We start from the raw sequence: 19924 nt of genomic DNA, 5'->3' as shown, positions 1-19924 counted from the left end.
AAGGAGCAAATATTAGAGACCTATTCTGCCAGGGGGCCCACACCCTGCTCACGAGGGTGGGCCCCCCCCCTAGGGCACGCACCTACCTCATGGGCCCCCTGGTGGCTCTTCGACGTCCATCTTCTCATATATGAAGTCTTTCGATGAGAAAAAAATAAGAAGGAACTTTTCGGGACGAGACTCCGCCGCCATGAGGCGGAACCTTGGCGGATCCAATCTAGAGCTCCGGCAGAGCTGTTCTGCCGGGGAAACTTCCCTCTGGGAGGGGGAAATCATCACCATCGTCATCACCAACGCTCCTCTCATCGGGAGAGGGCAATCTCCATCAACATCTTCACCAGCACCATCTCATCTCCAAACCCTAGTTCATCTCTTGTATCCAATTCTTGTCTCAAAGTCCGGGATTGGTGCTAGTAGTGTTGATTACTCCTTGTAGTTGATGCTAGTTGGTTTATTTGGTGAAAGATCATATGTTCAGATCCTATATGCATATTATTACCCCTCTGATTATGAACATGAATATGCTTTGTGAGTAATTACATTCGTTCATGAGGACAAGGGAGAAGTCTTGCTATTAGTAGTCATGTGAATTTGGTATTCGTTTGATATTTTGATAAGATGTATGTTGTCTAGCCTCTAATGGTGTTATGTGAACGTCGACTACATAACACTTCACCATCATTTGGGCCTAGAGGAAGGCATTGGGAAGTAATAAGTAGATGATGGGTTGCTAGAGTGACAGAAGCTTAAACCCTAGTTTATGTGTTGCTTCGTAAGGGGCTGATTTGGATCCATATGTTTCATGCTATGGTTAGGTTTACCTTAATACTTCTGTTGTACTTGTGGATGCTTGCAATAGAGGTTAATCATAAGTGGGATGCTTGTCCAAGTAAGGAAAGTACCCAAGCACCGGTCCACCCACATATCATATTATCAAAGTATCGAACGCAAATCATATGAACGTTATGAAAACTAGCTTGATGATATTCCCATGTGTCCTCGGGAGCGCTTTTCCTATTATAAGAGTTTGTTCCGGCTTGTCCTTTGCTACAAAAGGATTGGGCCATCTTGCTGTACTTTATTTACTTTTGTTACTTGTTTCTCGTTACAATTTATCCTATCACAAAACTATCTGTTACCACTTATTTCAGTACTTGCAGAGAATACCTTGCTGAAAACTGCTTATCATTTCCTTCTGCTCCTCGTTGGGTTCGACACTCTTACTTATCGAAAGGACTACAATAGATTCCCTATACTTGTGGGTCATCAATGCATAGCAACGAGAGGGGAGAGTGTTTTCCACGTACCCTCGTAGACCGAAAGCGGAAGCGTTAGCACAACGCGGTTGATGTAGTCGTATGTCTTCACGATCCGACCGATCAAGTACCGAACGCACGGCACCTCCAAGTTCTGCACACGTTCAACTCGATGACGTCCCTCGAACTCTGATCCAGCCGAGTGTTGAGGGAGAGTTTCGTCAGCACGACGGCGTGGTGACGATGATGATGTTCTACCGACGTAGGGCTTCGCCTAAGCACCGCTACGATATGATCGAGGTGGATTATGGTGGAGGGGGGCACCGCACATGGCTAAGAGATCAAGAGATCAATTGTTGTGTCTATGGGGTGCCCCCTGGCCACGTATATAAAGGAGTGGAGGAGGGGAGGGGCCGGCCCTCTCTATTCCCCCTTTCCTAGTAGAACTAGGAGTCCTTCCAAGTAGTAGGAGTAGGAGAGAAGGAAAGGGAAACGAGAAGAGAAGGAAGGAGGGGGCGCAGCCCTTCCCCCTAGTCCAATTCGGACTAAGCCTTGGGGGGCGCGCGGCCTGCCTTTCTCTCTTTCCCCTAAAGCCCAATAAGGCCCATACACTCCCCGACGAATTCCCGTAAGTCCCCCGGTACTCCGATAAATACCCGAATCACTCGGAACCTTTCCGATGTCCGAATATAGTCGTCCAATATATCGATCTTTACGTCTCGACCATTTCGAGACTCCTCGTCATGTCCCCGATCTCATTCGGGACTCCGAACTACCTTCGGTACATCAAAACACATAAACTCATAATATAACCATCATCGAACTTTAAGCGTACGGACCCTACGCGTTCGAGAACTATGTAGACATGACCGAGACACGTCTCCGGTCAATAACCAATAGCGGAACCTGGATGCTCATATTGGCTCCTACATATTCTACGAAGATCTTTATCGGTCAAACCGCATAACAACATACGTTGTTCCCTTTGTCATCGGTATGTTACTTACCCAAGATTCGATCGTCGGTATCTCAATACCTAGTTCAATCTCGTTACCAGCAAGTCTCTTTACTCGTTCTGTAATACATCATCCCGCAACTAACTCATTAGTTGCAATGCTTGCAAGGCTTATAGTGATGTGCATTACCGAGTGGGCCTAGAGATACCTCTCCAACAATCGGAGTGACAAATCCTAATCTCAAAATACGCCAACCCAACAAGTACCTTCGGAGACACCTGTAGAGCACCTTTATAATCACCCAGTTACGTTGTGACCTTTGGTAGCACACAAAGTGTTCCTCCGGTAAACGGGAGTTGCATAATCTCATAGTCATAGGAACATGTATAAGTCATGAAGAAAGCAATAGCAACAAACTAAATGATCAAGTGTTAAGCTAACGGAATGGGTCAAGTCAATCACATCATTCTCCTAATGATGTGATCTCGTTAATCAAATGACAACTCTTTGTCTATGGCTAGGAAACATAACCATCTTTGATCAACGAGCTAGTCAAGTAGAGGCATACTAGTGACACTCTGTTTGTCTATGTATTCACACATGTATCATGTTTCCGGTTAATACAATTCTAGCGTGAATAATAAACATTTATCATGATATAAGGAAATAAATAACAAATGTATTATTGCGTCGAGGGCATATTTACTTCAATCAATAACATGCGACATATCAGAATGAATAGCATAAGCAGGTGTAGGTGTCGCAAGCTTACTCATAACAGAAGGTGAATCAAGTGCAGAGATAGATCTTGGTTTTTGGATCTCTCAAGTTCTTCATAGTGTTCAGCAGATATAAATCCCAAGTGACTCAAAGAATAGAGCTATGCTCCCCGGCAACGACGCCAGAAATTAGTCTTCATAACCCAGAAGTATAGGGGATCGCAACAGCTTTCGAGGGTAGAGTATTCAACCCAAATTTATTGATTCGACACAAGGGGAGCCAAAGAATATTCTCAAGTATTAGCAGCTGAGTTGTCAATTCAACCACACCTGGAAACTTAGTATCTGCAGCAAAGCGTTTAGTAGCAAAGTAATATGATAGTGATGGTAACGGTAATAAAAGAGTAATGAAAGCAAAGTAATGTTTTTGGTATTTTGTAGTGATTGTAACAATAGCAACGGAAAAGTAAATAAGCGTAAACTAGTATATGGAAAGCTCGTAGGCATTGGATCAATGATGGATAATTATGCCGGATGCGGTTCATCATGTAACAGTCATAACATAGGATGACACAGAACTAGCTCCAATTCGTCAATGTAATGTAGGCATGTATTCCGAATATAGTCATACGTGCTTATGGAAAAGAACTTGCATGGCATCTTTTGTCCTACCCTTCCGTGGCAGCGGGGTCCTAATGGAAACTAAGGGATATTAAGGCCTCCTTTTAATAGAGAACCGGAACAAAGCATTAGCACAAAGTGAATAGATGAACTCCTCAAACTACGGTCATCACCGGTAAGTATCCCGATTATTCTCACTTCGGGGTTAACGGATTAGGTGACAATAGACTTGCAAGATAGGATCTAGAACTCTCATATATTGATGAAAACATAATAGGTTCAGATCTGAAATCATGGAACTCGGGCCCTAGTGACAAGCATTAAGCATAGCAAAGTCATAGCAACATCAATCTCAGAACATAGTGGATACTAGGGATCAAACCCTAACAAAACTAACTCGATTGCATGGTGAATCTCATCCAACCCATCACTGTCCAGTAAGCCTACGATGGAATTACTCACTTACGGCGGTGAGAATCATGAAATTGGTGATGGAGGATGGTTGATGATGACGACGGCGACGAATCCCCCTCTCCGGAGCCCCGAATGGACTCCAGATTAGCCCTCCCGAGAGGTTTTAGGGCTTGGCGGCGACTCTGTATCGTAAAACGCGATGATTTCTTCTCTCTTATTTTTTCTCCCCGAAAGCAGTTATATAGAGTTGGAGTTGGAGTCGGGGGGTCTCCAGGGGGGCCATGAGGTAGGCGGCGCGCCCTGGGGGGCGCCCCCCACCCTCGTGAGAAGGGTGTGGGACCCCTGGTCTTCATCTTTGGCGAGATTTTTTTATTATTTATTGTAAGATATCCCATGGAGTTTCAGGTCATTCCGAGAACTTTTGTTTTCTGCACATAAAACAACATCATGGCAATTCTACTGAAAACAGCGTCAGTCCGGGTTAGTTCCATTCAAATCATACAAGTTAGAGTCCAAAATAAGGGCAAAAGTGTTTGGAAAAGTAGATACGTTGGAGACGTATCACTCAACAATAATTCGTTCACCCACCGTAAAATACTTATGCTCTTGAGAGAAGCCACTAGTGAAACCTATGGCCCCCGGGTCTATCTTCATCATATTAATCCTCCAATACTTAGTTATTTCCTTTGCTTTTTTACTTTGCTTTTATTTTACTTTGCATCTTTATCACAAAAATACCAAAAATATTATCTTATCATATCTATCAGATCTTACTCTCGTAAGTGACCGTGAAGGGATTGCCAACCCCTTATCGCGTTGGTTGCGAGGAGTTATTTGTTTTGTGCAGGTACGAGGGACTTGAGCATAGCCTCCTACTGGATTGATACCTTGGTTCTCAAAAACTGAGGAAAATACTTATGCTACTTTGCTGTATCATCCTTTCCTCTTCAAGGAAATCCAACGCAATGCTCAAGAGGTAGCAATGCGCCTCCATTACCTACCCCGCGCGATGCATGCTGCATACGTGGCTAAGGATAAGGGCGCGCTATGGGAAGAGTAAATTGGCAGTTTCTACCCGTGCATTAAAGTTATCCACATGCCATCACTGGAGAGGCCCCACCATTATTGGGTTTACACCACGCACGGGAAAACCGGAAACTGGCCCAGAATCAAGGCTGATGAAGTAGCAACGGAAAACTCAAGGGGCCAACCCCTTCAGCAACCTTGCCTATGCACTTATTAGGCCCTACCCTGATGACGCTCAGCAGCACGTTCGGGCAGGCCCAGGGGCTTCTGTCGGTGCAACAAACCCTGGGTCTGTTGCCCAGACTGTGCACAGGTACAAGATCAAGATTGAAACACCGACCCCAAGACATGGATTGAAGGACTAAGGGATTTGAAGAACCAACACGCAGTACAGAGAGACCAAGGTCGAGCCAGAAGAGTAAGATACCAGCAAGAGAAGGGCCTCCCTTGCCGGGTAGGCGAGCCCGGCAAGGGGCAAGGACACCACAAGAAGCAGGCAACCAAGGCACCCCGACAAGGTCTGCCAGGGCACGTGGGGGCAGAACGACCCCACCAACCACTCAAGCACGACCAAAGTTTTAAATTACAGGCGAAAAGTGCGCTATCGCGGCGCAATCACGGCTGGGGGGCCTCCCCGCGAGGAGAAGCCCAATTTTCCGCTATCTAACGCTATGACCACGATTGCCGCGCGAAACGTCGCTAAATTGGTTAGTTGTCGCTGCATTTTCGCCCGATCGTCCGAGATTCCATTTTAACGGGCCGAAATAGAGGCCCAGCCAGATTCTAGCCCATGTGAATCCAGAAAACCTAGCGTCACTCAGTCATTCCGTCAGATCTCGTTCCTATCTCTCCCTCCCCTCTCAAAAGTTGCGGCGGCTGGGCGGCTCTTCACAGCTGTGCTCGGCGGGCCGGAGGCAGCGACGGGCAAGGTGGCGACCAACGCTCCACGCAACTTGCCGCGTTCGTCACCGGCGATGAGGAGCCTCTTCGCCACTGCACCACGCCCGTTTCCAACTTCACTCCATCGCTAGTAGGTACCTGCTGTCCATGGTGCATGGTGCAGGCATCTGTTTCTGCACCGTTAGACAAACTTACGTGGTGATCTAGTGATACTTGTTTGTTATAGTCCTCGAGACCTTGAATTTCTGCTGCTTTTGTCTGAATTTATACTGAAAGTACTCTGTTTTTCTGCAGAAAGTCCCCTGTCTCTGATTCCCGCTAAATGTCTTAGCGGCCGCTATTGCCCGCTATAGCGGCTGTAGCGTCTGGCAAAAGCAGTCGCGAAATGGTTTAGCCCACGATTTAAAACTTTGAGCACGACCCACATCGTCAATCAGTGCGGTGTCAAGCCGCAGATGATTAAGTGGAAGTCATTCGCCACATGGCAGCCGTTTCCTATAGAAGAAACCACCCGTCCTGCGACGTGTCAAGAGAACAGGCGCGGAGCTGGCAAGATAGCCCGGCAAGCGTTGCCGGGCGACCAGTGATGTGACACTAAGCGGTGCATTTAATGCGCCCTGTCAGCCGCAGAGTTAGGTATGATAGCACTGTTTGCTATCATATCAGTGGATAATGATTACTTTGCCATTGTGGTGACCCCTTAATCTATAAAAGGAGGCCCATCGCACTGGTATGAGGTTGTTGGAAAGTTGAAGAACGCAGGCCACCATACGCGCGTGGTCGCTGCGGTCTCGAGGCAAACCATGTCGGGCAAGTGTACTACGCATCACCACGCTCATTCCACCATCAATCCACCAAAACGGGAGTAGGGTCTTACGCCTCGCGGCGGCCCGAACCTGGGTAAATTGCCTACGTGCTCTCTGCCGCGCTGCTGTACACTGGTCTGCTCTTTGTGCAACGCGACATCCCCCTGCCGAACCAGTAAGGGGCCACCAGGTCCCATAGGTGGCCGCGGATATCCCGCGACGCCCCCACTCCGGTATTAGTTAAATTAGGGTTTAGTTGTAGTTAGTAAGATATTAGGAATTAGGGTTACTTAGCATAACATTCGAAATTTTTAAACAAACATATATTTTTCTCATTGCATTTTCATTCAACATAGAGATATTTTACATAGTGCAACATAATTTAACGAAATTTAAACTTATAATGAAATTTTATGAACAAAATCTAAAAAGAATGAAGAAATTTTGTGGCAATGAATCGCAAATGTTTTAAGTGCTTGCCAAGTTTCATGAGGGAATGACATTCGTGGAAGTCGTGGCAAAAAACAATCTATTTTCGAGTGTTGATTGTTTTTTGCCACGATTTCCATGAATGTCATTCCCTGATGAAACTTTGCAAGCACTTAAAACATTTGTCATTCTTTGCCACCATTTTTTTTGAATTGTTTATTTTTTTAGATTTTCCTGTTCATAGTGGTATGATAAGAGCTAAAACTCGGATTGGCACTTACCAACATTTTTGTCATAAATGCAGGTGACATTGACATACAGGTGATGTTTTTCCAAACATTTTGGTATCTTATTCACATTTTTCTGATTTAGTATGAATTAGTTCTGGTGTTTTCAAAATGATAGTCAAACGGTCAAAGGGCAAAAGCACAAGACACAAAGTGGGTTGGACAAGACCGCGTGTTTTAAAAAACTAGGGGCAATCCTGTTGAGGGGGACACAACTAAGGGTATGAATACAATTATCCCATTATTATATGGTGTGTGTGGAAAAAAGTGTCATGCATGTATAAGAGTTGAACTATGAAAAAGGCACTACGACTTGAACAAAAATGGTGTGAAATTGGAAGAATATTGGTAATTTTACTAGAAGGTGAAAAATCAGCAGCATATGGTAACTATGGTACAAAATGCAGGGTATTTACACATAGAGGTCACGTCCGTGGATTCAAATTCTCCTGGAATCGCCTTGGTAATTTTGGTTGAAATTATAACTGTCCTAATTTTTGCTGCAACTGCCCTCGAAATTTCTGTAGAAATTGTAACTGGATTGATATTATCTTTAACCATAAGTTCAAATAGTGGCAAAATAAATGACCTCAATACACAAAGGGGTCACCTACAGGGATTCGAACCTATCCCCGCAAATCTACTAGAGTTGCTCTATTCAATTCAAAAGTCGTTAAAAATATGCAGGAGAGGTATGGGATATTTTCAAAAATCCGTCCCAGGAAATGGACAGGAGGGGTACTGGGGGTAATGGAAAATCCACCCCAGAAATTTCGCAGGTTTGCGACCAATCCACTACTGTAACATGAATCACATACAAGTGGTTGAACAGGGCGGATAATGATTGTTTCGCCAAAACAAATCTGTAGTACTCAATCCCTTTCCTCCCGATAAAGCCCCGCTTCGCTCCTCTCACGCGCATCACAAAATAGAACTTGCAAAATAACATGGGATTCAAGGACGTGTCCGGAATAAATCCACACCGCCGCCTGATCCACCCCACCGCTCACTCCCCTCTCCCTCCCCTCGCTCATCGAAGCAACATAATAGAAAATACTAGGGTCTCCACTGTCAGGAAAACCATGAGTAAATGCACTTGATTAGTGGATGGTGCTCACCTTTCGCTTTAGGCGACCCTAGCTGAGAATCTCCGCCGCCGAGAGATTCGTCCACGGACTCGCCGCAAACCACCGCATCGATGACTAAACGCGAAAGAGAGATGTTGAGGAATGTGGAAGAGGGAGTGGTGTGGTTCCCAAAATCGAATCATGTAGTGTAGAGTTGATGAAATTTGCGTAGTAGTTTCCGATATGAGATTTATTGCGTTAGGCGGAGGTTTCCAGTGAGCAAAGTTAAGGAGTCGGCCGTTTTAGGTGGTCCCAGTCTATCATGAGCAAAGTGGTCGCACACCACCCATCGGGGAAAAGAATAATTGTGTCGCCCTATGCCTCACCCCCGCTTCTCAACTGCACGCCCAGTCCCGAACGTAGGATGGTGATCGGAGGGTGTGCTAGTCATTCGTTGCTAAGACTAAAATCCTAGCATTTGCCAAATAGTCTTTGCGAAATATTATATGTGTACAGAGAAATAAAATTCAGATGCCAGGTATTGATAGGCTATCAGGATATTAGAGTCGGGCATCGGATAATTTGTAGCATTAAAGCATACACAGCCAGGCGGCTCAAACAATACTTATACGCCCAGGCGGATGGCCTAGTCACTGACCGATAAAAAATCACCCAGATGGACATGTCGTACCGGCCCTAAACGCCCGGGCTGCTTGACACCCCTCGTATCCAGTCCAAATCACGGGCGAATATGGGGATGCCTGAGTGCCCTACGCGTCCGCCATGTTGAATCCATCCCATGCTGGCCGACTACGAACCGACACATAATCGCTCCATGGAGCAAACCCTAGCCACTCCATTTGCTCTGCCCCTAAGCTCCTATCCAGCGATCTCTGGCATGACGGGCAGCGGAACCGAGTCCACCGTCACCTGATCTAGGGATTGGGACCTCATCCCAGTCGGGCCCGAAGTGGAGATGACCGTTCGCGTTGCGCTCCGCCGCGCTCGTGAGGAGAACGCCTGATAGCTGTCAGACTCGATCTGGTGGGAATCCATAGCATCCGTCCGAATGGCGCTTCGGTCTGACGCGAGGCGTGTTGCCGCTGCCTCGATCGATGGAGGCGGTGCGGTCCGTCTGGCGTCCCAAAACCATGGCGAAAGTGCTGCCCCTTCGTTGGCGCGCCAATTCGGAGGTCCTCCGAGGCCCGTCCACTGAGGCTATGGCGCGACGTGTCCGTCGTGCGAGGCAGAAGGCACATGAGGCTGTGGTGGACGTCGGCGAGGAGAAGTCGCACTCTCCGATATTAGTACGGGTGGCCGCCATCCCCTGGCCCCACAACCGCGTTGTCCTGGACGTGTCAGGCTCCAACCACGACGGATACATCGTCACCTCACATTGACCAGCGACATGCAGGCCACGGGCTCCAATGAGGAAGAGTAGAGCATGGGACACAACGATGCCTTGAGTGCAGTGAATCGGGTGCATGTCCCATGTCCTACTCTATCGTGCTGGAGGGACACAACCGACCGCCTGACATGGACAGGGCGGAGCCGGATGGGCTCCGCTCAAGATTATGCTTCACGTTGCATGTAATTGTATGAATTTGGGGATTTGTAACTGAGTTATCCAGTTGTGGAAGGTGTGACCGATCACAAACTGCGGACACGTCTGTCTGCGGGCGTTTGAGAGGCCGGATTTTGTGTATCGGGCCGTAGATGCTCTTAAGTGTCGATGATTCAAGGTATGAGTGTATACGACTCAAAGTTGAAATGGATCAATTATAATGCACCGGAGTGTGGCTAAGTCTCAGTCAACTACGATCTAATCAAGTCTCAGTCGACTAAGATTTAATCAAGTCTAAGTCAAATAATAATCTATAAAAAAGAAAAAAAGAAATCTGAAAAATAAAAGTTTGCACGGATCTCAATGCAAGATCTCATGTGTATACTAAAATTTAACAACAATGAATGCATTATTCATGGAGGTTCGTAACCGAGAAGTTGGTAGTACCATCCATCATCACAATCTCTATAACCTATCCCAGATCTCCTGCTCCCTCGCCATCGACCTTCCCGGCTTCGGCAGCTGGGGCACGTACGCTGACGAGGACGCGTTTGACTTGCAGTTCTCATGAAGGCTCTCAGCCAAGTGCTGCTGATGTGGCTGCACAGTGGAGGAGCCAGATGCTGACGCCGATGCACATGATGACGTGTTCGTGGTCGGGAACTTGAGCCTGGCTCGATGGCCGCGGAACTCGAGAGCCGCGACATCGTAGGCACGCAACCTCAGCAGCGGTATCGAAGGTTCCGAGCCACTTGCGCACAGCATGGTGCGGGTCGCGGAGATCCGCCACCCATATACCCCACGGCCGCCGACGCACGCCCCTGAACTTGCTCCCTCTCCTCCTTCGCTTGATCTTCCCCACGCCGCCATCCTTTAGGCCCTGTTTGGCACATGAGGTTTTCAAGCCCCAAAAGGACTGGGATTTTGAGATTAGGTGAATCCCTTCCCTTCACCAATCCCCTACATTCCCTCCCATCCCAGCCCCCACACCCCCTTGCGTGCACAACAGAGTAAAAATGAGATTTTTATCACAACAACACAACCATTTTGTTCGACTACACCATCATTTTTCACGACTTGAATAAAATAAAATGAGAATTATGTTACTTTTATCACAATAATTCATACTGGCAGCGGTTCATCACAACAATTCATCATGGCAGCAGATCATAAAAAAATTGATCCACATTTGAGTGGCAGAAACACCCAAAATCATGTTACTCTTATCATTAGGTCGCCTTCATTTTACACTCTTGGGAGCAAGCTTCTTTCTCGGCTGAAAAAATGATGGTGGTGTGAGGGGACACTCAAATCATACATCAAACATTCAAGCAGAACCATGTATATTTTAATATGGACATGTCGAAAAAGATGTACAAAAAACTACAATTACTTTCTTGCTGATTTCCTAACAGTATGGTCCAGTTTCTTCCTGTTATTTGCACTTTATTCAAATAAGTATGCAGACAAAGCATTCATTCACAAGAAAAACAAGTATGTTCTAAGCTAATCAGGAATAGAGGGGGTTGAAGAACTTTGCTGATTGCCATATGGTACCTGTAAAAAAAGACCATCTCATATCCAAAGACTGTCAGCTAGGCTCCTTCTCTGGACCAAAGCACCACAAGCCAGAAAAGTGCTTGTGTGACTGAAAGTCTGAAACAGAGGAAGAACAGAGTGTATGCAGTCAACTACCACAAGGCAGAAAATAACTTCCTGTTACTTGCACTATATGGAGATTGAGTAAGAACAGATTCTGCACAAACAATGGGAGTAACTGAATCGAGACAGACACGGGAATCGAGACGTCCCCACGGCCGGAGTCGCACCAAAGGGCGGCGTTGAAGGCTCAGGTGCAGCGTGGGGACGACGGTGTCCGTGTCTGCGGACACGACGGAGATGAGTGCGCGGAGGAAGAGGGAGTTCTCCTGCTCGGAGTTCGGGCGCTGGAACGCGCTCCAGCCTCGGCACCATGACGTGCACTCGTGCAGCTCAGCTGTGACGTACCGTACGTACGTGGTCAGGTCGGCGTCGCAAGAAAGTTTTGCTTTCATGTGCTGTCTGGTTGACCTATTCTCAGTGATGTGTTTAAGGTGGTCTGATGCAGCCGTGCCTTTTACAGTACTCCTGTAGTATAGAGAGTTCATCGCCGCGCACAAATTTTAAAGGACGAGCTTCTGGACACGTTCTTGTGGTGGGAACGGTGGTGTGGAAAACAGGAGAGCGAGTGTGGATAGGCCTGGATGGATGATTAAGCAGATCCTCACTGCTAACGGCTGTTTACAACTGTTCACACATATTATGCTGTTAATTTTTCCTTATTTAGCGAAAGACCGTTTGACCATAGGTGGCGGTTTTGACCAAAATACAATGATGAACATGGTTCCACAAACACCCAATATAATAAGTAAATAAAAAACAAAAAAAATATAAAAAATCCAACAATTTTAAAACTTTAGGTTACAAAACTCTGGTCAACTGTTCTACCCACATGTGAAGTTTCACGAAGAAATGACTACCTTAGCGATGAAAACAAATTCGGACCTCCAAATTACTTGAAACAATGGTCTTTTTAATAAGCATCAATTTTATCTTCTTGCCTAAAATACCACAGATGTTATTTGCTCATGAAACTCCACGTGAGTATAACACTCAATCATTCATCATACAAAAATATCTGAACTGTTTAATTTTTACTACTCCCAGTCCCCAGTTAATATGGATCAAAGAGAGTAGCGTTTACTTATTTACTTTTTCTATTTATAATGGGTGTGCGTGGAACCATGTTCCAAAAATCCGTGTCCACGATTTGAAACCCTTCTTACATCAGAGATGGCGAACACTAAACACTGTACAGTGCCAGTAAACAGAAACACCGTCTTGCATTTTATTTCAGAAACCCCGCGACCTCGCGCGCTGTGTGTTGAACCGAACGCTGACAGAGGACTCGTAGACTTTGACCCCCAACTTGTTTAGGATGAATGGAATACTCAGAGCTCCCAGCGGCATGGGGTGTGAAAGCGAAACTGCTTGTTCATTTGTATATGCATCGAAAGGCAAAGCTTTCACACATGCCTATAGTATAATCCGCCAAATGCCTGGTTCTCAGATGTAGATGGACAAACGCTACCACTTGGTCGTAAAAGATCAAGGCCTGAAAGAAATGGTTGAACACGAGCCGGCCTGAAAAGCAACGGCCGTTCCGGTCCAAAAAGATCACTTGGTGCGTCTCTTGATCCACCTCGCATATGCGGTAGCTGGGCCGACCCAGCGTCGACCTGAGCAGACAAGCTCGAGTTGCGGAAATTCGCGCGGGCATGCAGGTGTGGAAGCAAACACCTGCCAGCCAAATCTTGTATGGCCGCTCGATTGCCTCGCGATTCGTAAAGTAGTTGCATCCCACACAAGAGCACAACAAGTTTTATGTTTCGGTCATTGAAACTTACCGTTTTTCATTTAAAACTATGACTTTCTCACTTGGCTCTTACCAATTTTCACAAATAAGATTTTAAGACCTTTTTTTTGTCGGTTGTAGGCACAAAAATTGTGATTTTATCGATTGCTCTACTAACTTTCAAGAGTTGAAACTCATGGCCATCGGCGCGCGGCTCCAGCTACTCGCGACGACCGCTGCAACACGCGGCGCGACGACGCCGACGACCGCGACGACGTCCGCGGTAGAGATGGCTCAAGAGGTCAGACGGGGTGGGGCGACCGCATCCGCCGGTCTCTCTCCCGCAACGCGCGGGGTGGACCAGGACCGCTCCCGTGATCGCTCTGGTGGTGGCCGCCGCCACGATGTCGCGCCCACGGGTATGCTTGCGGCAATCACCACCAGGGACGAGGTCAGAGGACGCAGCCCGGTGCGTCAGGCGTCTCCACGATCTGGCCGCCGTCTCTCCCGCGACAACCTCACGCCGCCCAACTCCCCGACGTCGGTGCTACCATCAACGCCTGGTTCTAAGCATGGCGGCTCGGCTGCGTCCTCGATGTTCGCGGCGGCGCGGGGCGCCGTCATGATCTGCGCTCCAGCTCACCTCGTCTCCCCGCTGCCATCGCTTTCCCCGGCTCGCCCCTGGCTTTGAGGCATCCCCGACCTCGACGACGACGCCGCCACTGCCGCTGGCGCCATCCCACACCCCTGCCGCCCTGCGGCCACGGTGCTGGTGCCGGAAGACACCGCTCCTCTGTTTCTGCCGTGCCCTGAGCCTATCATCGCGGAACCCCAAGGGCTTCCTTACCGCTGATGGCTGCGGGGCGGCGCAAGACGATGGCGGGGATGGACATTGCTCGTGATGGCACCGGTGGTCTATCTCTTCGTTGTTCCAGTGCTCGGCTACGCAAAGGAGGAAGTCGCAAGGCCATTCCGGCTGCCAAGGCGGCAGAACTACTGGTTTGCCGTAACCTGGGCATTGTCCAGGATGGCGAGGATGTCACTGAATGGGCTCTGCTGCAGCTCTCGACCATGTTCAAGGAGCAGCTGCCTCTGGACGTGCTGGCGGCCTTGAGGGCCCTTTTCAAGGTCGATGATGTGCAGGCAACAGCGGTGGAGGACGCGCTCATCAACCACGGCGGCGCGGATGGCCTGGACCATGAGGTGGTCTCTGGCGATGCGGCGAGGCAGACACCAGAAGAATAGATTGATGCTCCAGCTCTATGCCCGTGCAACCTTAGTTTCAAATGTTAGTTCATCTTTGGTTAGCTTGTGTGCTCCTCTGTGTTTGTTACCTAGGATGGGCATGTCCATCGAGGGTTGCTACTCGGTTCGTGGTTGCAGTGCCGACTGCTAGTTATTCCTGCCTTAGCTCTTGCCTCTGTGTCTCCATGGTAACAATATGTTAGAGCAACCTGTGAACATGCTAAGCTGGAACGTCAGGGGATTAAATGATCCAGATCGTCGGGCTACGGTCAATGAAACTATTTCCGCATCATCATGCCAAATCGTTTGCTTGCAAGAGTCTAAGCTTGAAAATATCGATTGCTACACAACGGCCTTCCTGGGAGGGCAAAGGCTAAAAAGGTTTGCCCAAAGACCTGCCTCTGGAACTAGAGGAGGGATCCTGCTCCTTTGGGATGAGCTTGTCGTGGATGTGAGCAACATCACCCTCACGACGTACTACCTTTCAGCAATGATACATGTCAAGGGCACCGAGGTGCATTTCAAACTAACAACAGTCTATGGCCCGACCGATCCTGCATGCAAGGATGTGTTCTTCAACGAACTTGTCAGCCAAAAGCCACCAAATGGGGTGATGTGGCTAGCCAATGGGGACTTCAACCAAATCATTCGTGCTAGCGACAAGAATAAAAGAAATGTTAATAGGAGCCGCATAAACCGCTTCCGGGCCGCCCTTAACACTTGTGAATTGCAAGAGATTCATCTTCAAAATAGGTGTTTCACATGGAGTAATGAACGAGAAAACCCGACTTTGTGCAAGTTGGACACGTTCTTCTGCAATGCTGATTGGGATGTCCAATTCAGCACCCATGTTCTTCATGCTCTATCTTCTTCTCTATTGGACCATTGCCCCCTATTACTCGCAGATGATAGGGGGCCTCGGCGGCCTAGGGCATTCAAATTTGAAAATTTCTGGACCTCTATGCCAGGCTTCTTCGAGGTGGTGGAGAAGGCCTGGAATGAGCCATCAAACCACACCAAGCCATATCATGTGCTCCACCACAAGCTCAAAAAAACTGCCCTTCGCCCGTCGGAATGAAGTAGAGGCCTATTCTATAAGGGAAAGATCCACCTGCATGCTGCCCTGCTGGTGATCCTCCGGCTTGACGAAGCCCAAGAGGTGCGGACCCTTTCCGACGAGGAGAGAGACCTACGGACAAAGCTCAAGAGGAGGGTGGTTAGCCTTGCGGTAATTGAGAGGGCCCGCAAGAAACAATGCGAAAAAATGACCAACCTCAAGGAGGGTGACGCAAACACTAAATTTTTCCATCGACGGGTCAATGCTCGGAGATGGAAAAATCACATACATAGGCTAAAGCACAATCAAGGGTGGGTCACTGAGCATGAGATGAAAGAGGAGATTATTCATAGCCACTTCTCTAGCGTCATGGGGCAAGGGACCCCCAGTGCGCTAGACCTCAACTGGGGGGAGCTAAATTTAGAGAAAATTGACTTGTCCACCTTGGACGACTGCATCACCGAGGAAGAGGTGACGGAGGCCATAAACGAGATGCCAAAGGATAAAGCGCCCGGGCCGGACGGGTTCAACGGCATTTTTTCAGTAAATGTTGGGGCACTATCAAAGGGATGTGATGTGGGTGGTGCACCTCTTCCAGGCCTCCATGGAACCAACCTTCACTGGCTCAACTCGGCGGATGTGGTTTTGCTTCCCAAGAAGGATGGGGCGGAGGCCATTGCCGACTACAGACCGATTAGCCTCATAAACGGGATTGCAAAAATTATTGCAAAGATCCTAGCGATCCGACTACGACCTCACATGGATGTTTTAGTTTCCAATGCCCAGAGTGCCTTCATCAAGCAAAGGAGCATCCACGACAACTTCATGTATGTGCAGAATCTCGCACGCCGGCTACACAAAAGCAAGACTGCATCACTCCTCTTCAAACTTGACATCCGCAAGGCTTTTGATTCGGTGCGTTGGGAGTATATCCTCGATCTCCTGCGTAGGAGGGGTTTCCCATGCAAGTTCCGCAATTGGGTGGCTTCTCTCCTAAACTCATCATCATCCAGGATTCCCCTCAATGGGGTGCCCGGCCCCGCAATCTTCCACCATTGCGGGTTCATGCAAGGGGACCCCTTGTCACCTCTCCTATTTGTCATCTCTATCGACCTACTCCAACAACTTCTCGAATTGGCTACAAGAAAGGGGCTACTCTACAAGATCCGGGGTAGAGGCACTATCATGCGAACCTCCCTATATGCGGATGATGCTGCGATATTCATGGCGCCCATTAAGAGAGACATTGACAACCTCGCCGCCATCCTCAAAGGCTTTGGGGAGGTCTCAGGCCTCCAAACCAACTTCAACAAGAGCTCGTTCATCCCAATCAAATGTGCACACCTAAACCTCGAGCATATCACCCAAAGCTTGTCGGCGGTGAGGGCTTCTTTTCTGATGAGATACTTGGGGCTTCCACTCTCGGTGTGGCAACTCAAGAAAGTGGACTTTCAATTCCTAGAGGACAAGGCGGCGGCTAAGCTCATCCCATGGGAGGGTAACAACATTACCACCATCGGGCGCACCACACTTGTCAAATCTTCACTTGCCTCGCAAGTGGTCTATTACATCACACCGTTGATTGTCCCCCCGAGCATCCTACACAACACAAACAAGATTGCGAGGGCATTCCTTTGGTCCGGCGCGGACAGGACGAATGGTGCCAAGTGCAAGGTCAACTGGGACATGGTCTGCCGACCTTTTGAGAGGGGAGGTCTCGAAGTACTGAACACAACTAAATTTGCAAGAGCCCTAAGACTGAGATGGCCTTGGTTCGAGTGGAAGGAACCAATGAGAATGTGGGTCAGCATGGGAAATCCTTGCGATGAGATGGACCTCAACCTCTTCTACGCATGCACAACAATCACGGTTGGTAATGGGGCGAGGACCCCCTTTTGGGAAGCTCCATGGGTTCAAGACCGGAAGCCTAAGGAAATCGCGCCTCTTATCTTCGAGGCATCCTCGAGGAAAAATTGGAAAGTCAAGGATGCGCTCCTCAATGATGCATGGATCTCCAAGATTAAGATCACGATAAGCTTCACCGTCGAGCACATTAGGCAGTTCATAAACCTTTGGACTCTCATCAATGGCTTTCATCTTGTGGAGCACGTCCAAGATGAAATCATCTGGAAGCACACTGAGAACATGCAATACTTGTCGGCAAGCGCTTACTTGGCAGAATTCATGGGCTCCACACACTCTCCGATGCCACATGCGGTGTGGAAAGCCTGGGCACCGCCTAAAGTGAAGTTCTTCACGTGGTTGGCTATCCAAAGATAGGATTTGGACAGCTGACAGACTGGCAAAGCGTGGGTGGCCAAATTGCGACCTTTGCCCCCTATGCAAGCGTGTGCAAGAGTCCGACGCCCACCTCTTCTACAAATGTAGATTCACCATTCGCCTTTGGAATTTGGTCAATGAATGGCTACACCTTGAGCACCTTGACACTTCTACATGGCATCTTGAGCAATCTGCTAAAGATTGGTGGGTCAACCGCTCCAACATCTCCATGCCAAATCGCAAGGCCCGGGCTTCCCTTACCATGCTAATATCTTGGTCTATTTGGAATGAACAAAATGGGAGGGTCTTCCGCAACAAGTCCTCTCCGCCAACAATCTTGCTCAACAACATCAAGCTTGAAGCTAAACTCTGGGTGGCCGCGGGCGCAAAAAAGTTAGGGACCATCATTCCAGGAGAGTAAAATCCTTGTTGTTTGCGGGCCTGTAACAAAACATTCTTATCCTTCTTAATTAATATATGCTGCAAATCTTTTGTCCGTTTCAAATATATATATATATATATATATATATATATATATATATATATATATATATATATATTCAAAATTAATCAAAACATATTAAAAATGGAACTTATTTGAAAGCCCTCGTCACAAAAAACACGAATATAAAGCAGATTTTAATTTGGATTTTTTATTCAAAAGATATGAAAGTTTGAAAATCGAAAGGCCCGCTCCCGCTCGAGTTGTCTCTAAAATCAGACATGTCGTGTGTATTATTGTCTGCTCCCTTCATTCCTTTATGCAAGGTGTATTATTTCGGTACAACAACCAAGTCACATAATTATGGACAAATTAGGATGAAATTACCCTTGTCAAATTCGTCGATTAGCGGCAAGTAAATCATTTAGGCTAGCAAAGGAAGAGATACACACAATCGGGAGAGAGATAGTTTTCTTTTCTTCTCTACAAGGAGAAATACATGCAATCAGCTAGGAGATACTTTCCTTTTTCTGGAGGGCAAAGAACAAAATTATGAGGAATTAGAACAAATGCATCTTACAGTGTGGAATTTTATCAAAAAACAAATGCACCTAATATAAAGAAATGAAGGAATTAAGCAGTGCCTCTAAAAGCAAAAATGTCATGTGTACTATTGTTTATTAAACAGTAATAATTCCTTAGTGACCCTACTTCGCTATTCCAGTGATGTAATCATTTGACTTCCTGCCAACTTTTGCCAAAAAGGTCTGCTAAAATGAGGATTGTAGATGTTCAAACTAGAGATTACTTTGACTAAGATACACTAAGTGGGTGAGATAACAGTGTTTTGTGCAATTTTGTCTACCAGCAATACGTTTCGGAAATAGGCTTTCCCCCAACTTATAATAGATAAAGCAACAATACCCAAGGTAATAAAATAGAAGCACAAAGGACACCGTCCAGCGATGTAGAGAAGTTACATGGTGGTGGAGATATGACATGCAACCTTCCAAACACAATCGATCATGGCGCCAAGAGCTCCCCAATCTAACCCTTAGGCCTCATTTGGTACTGTTGTTTTCCCACCCTCAAGGGGCTTGGGGATTGGATGAGATTTGATGATCTCCTCCCTCCACCAAATCCCTTCAATTTCCCTGAAACCCCCACCCCCACAATCCCGCGTTTGGTACAACAACAGTGTAACACTATTTACAACAACAACATTTGGTATAGAACCACAGAATCAACAGCAGCACAACAACAAATTTCAAACGTTAATAAGATGGTGCAAAACAAAAATCCAATATTTACAACTTAAACAACATCATAGCAAGAAAAACTTGCTAAAACTCATACACAACCTAAGCATCTTGCTATCAAATTGCAATACTGCAGAATATGAATATTATAGAAGAGTGCAAACATATCAGGAATGACACACACTTCATGAACAGAATAGCA

This window comes from Triticum dicoccoides, chromosome 6A (genome assembly GCF_002162155.2).
Source record: "Triticum dicoccoides isolate Atlit2015 ecotype Zavitan chromosome 6A, WEW_v2.0, whole genome shotgun sequence".
NCBI lineage: Eukaryota > Viridiplantae > Streptophyta > Magnoliopsida > Poales > Poaceae > Triticum > Triticum dicoccoides.
This window is presented reverse-complemented; position numbering follows the sequence as displayed.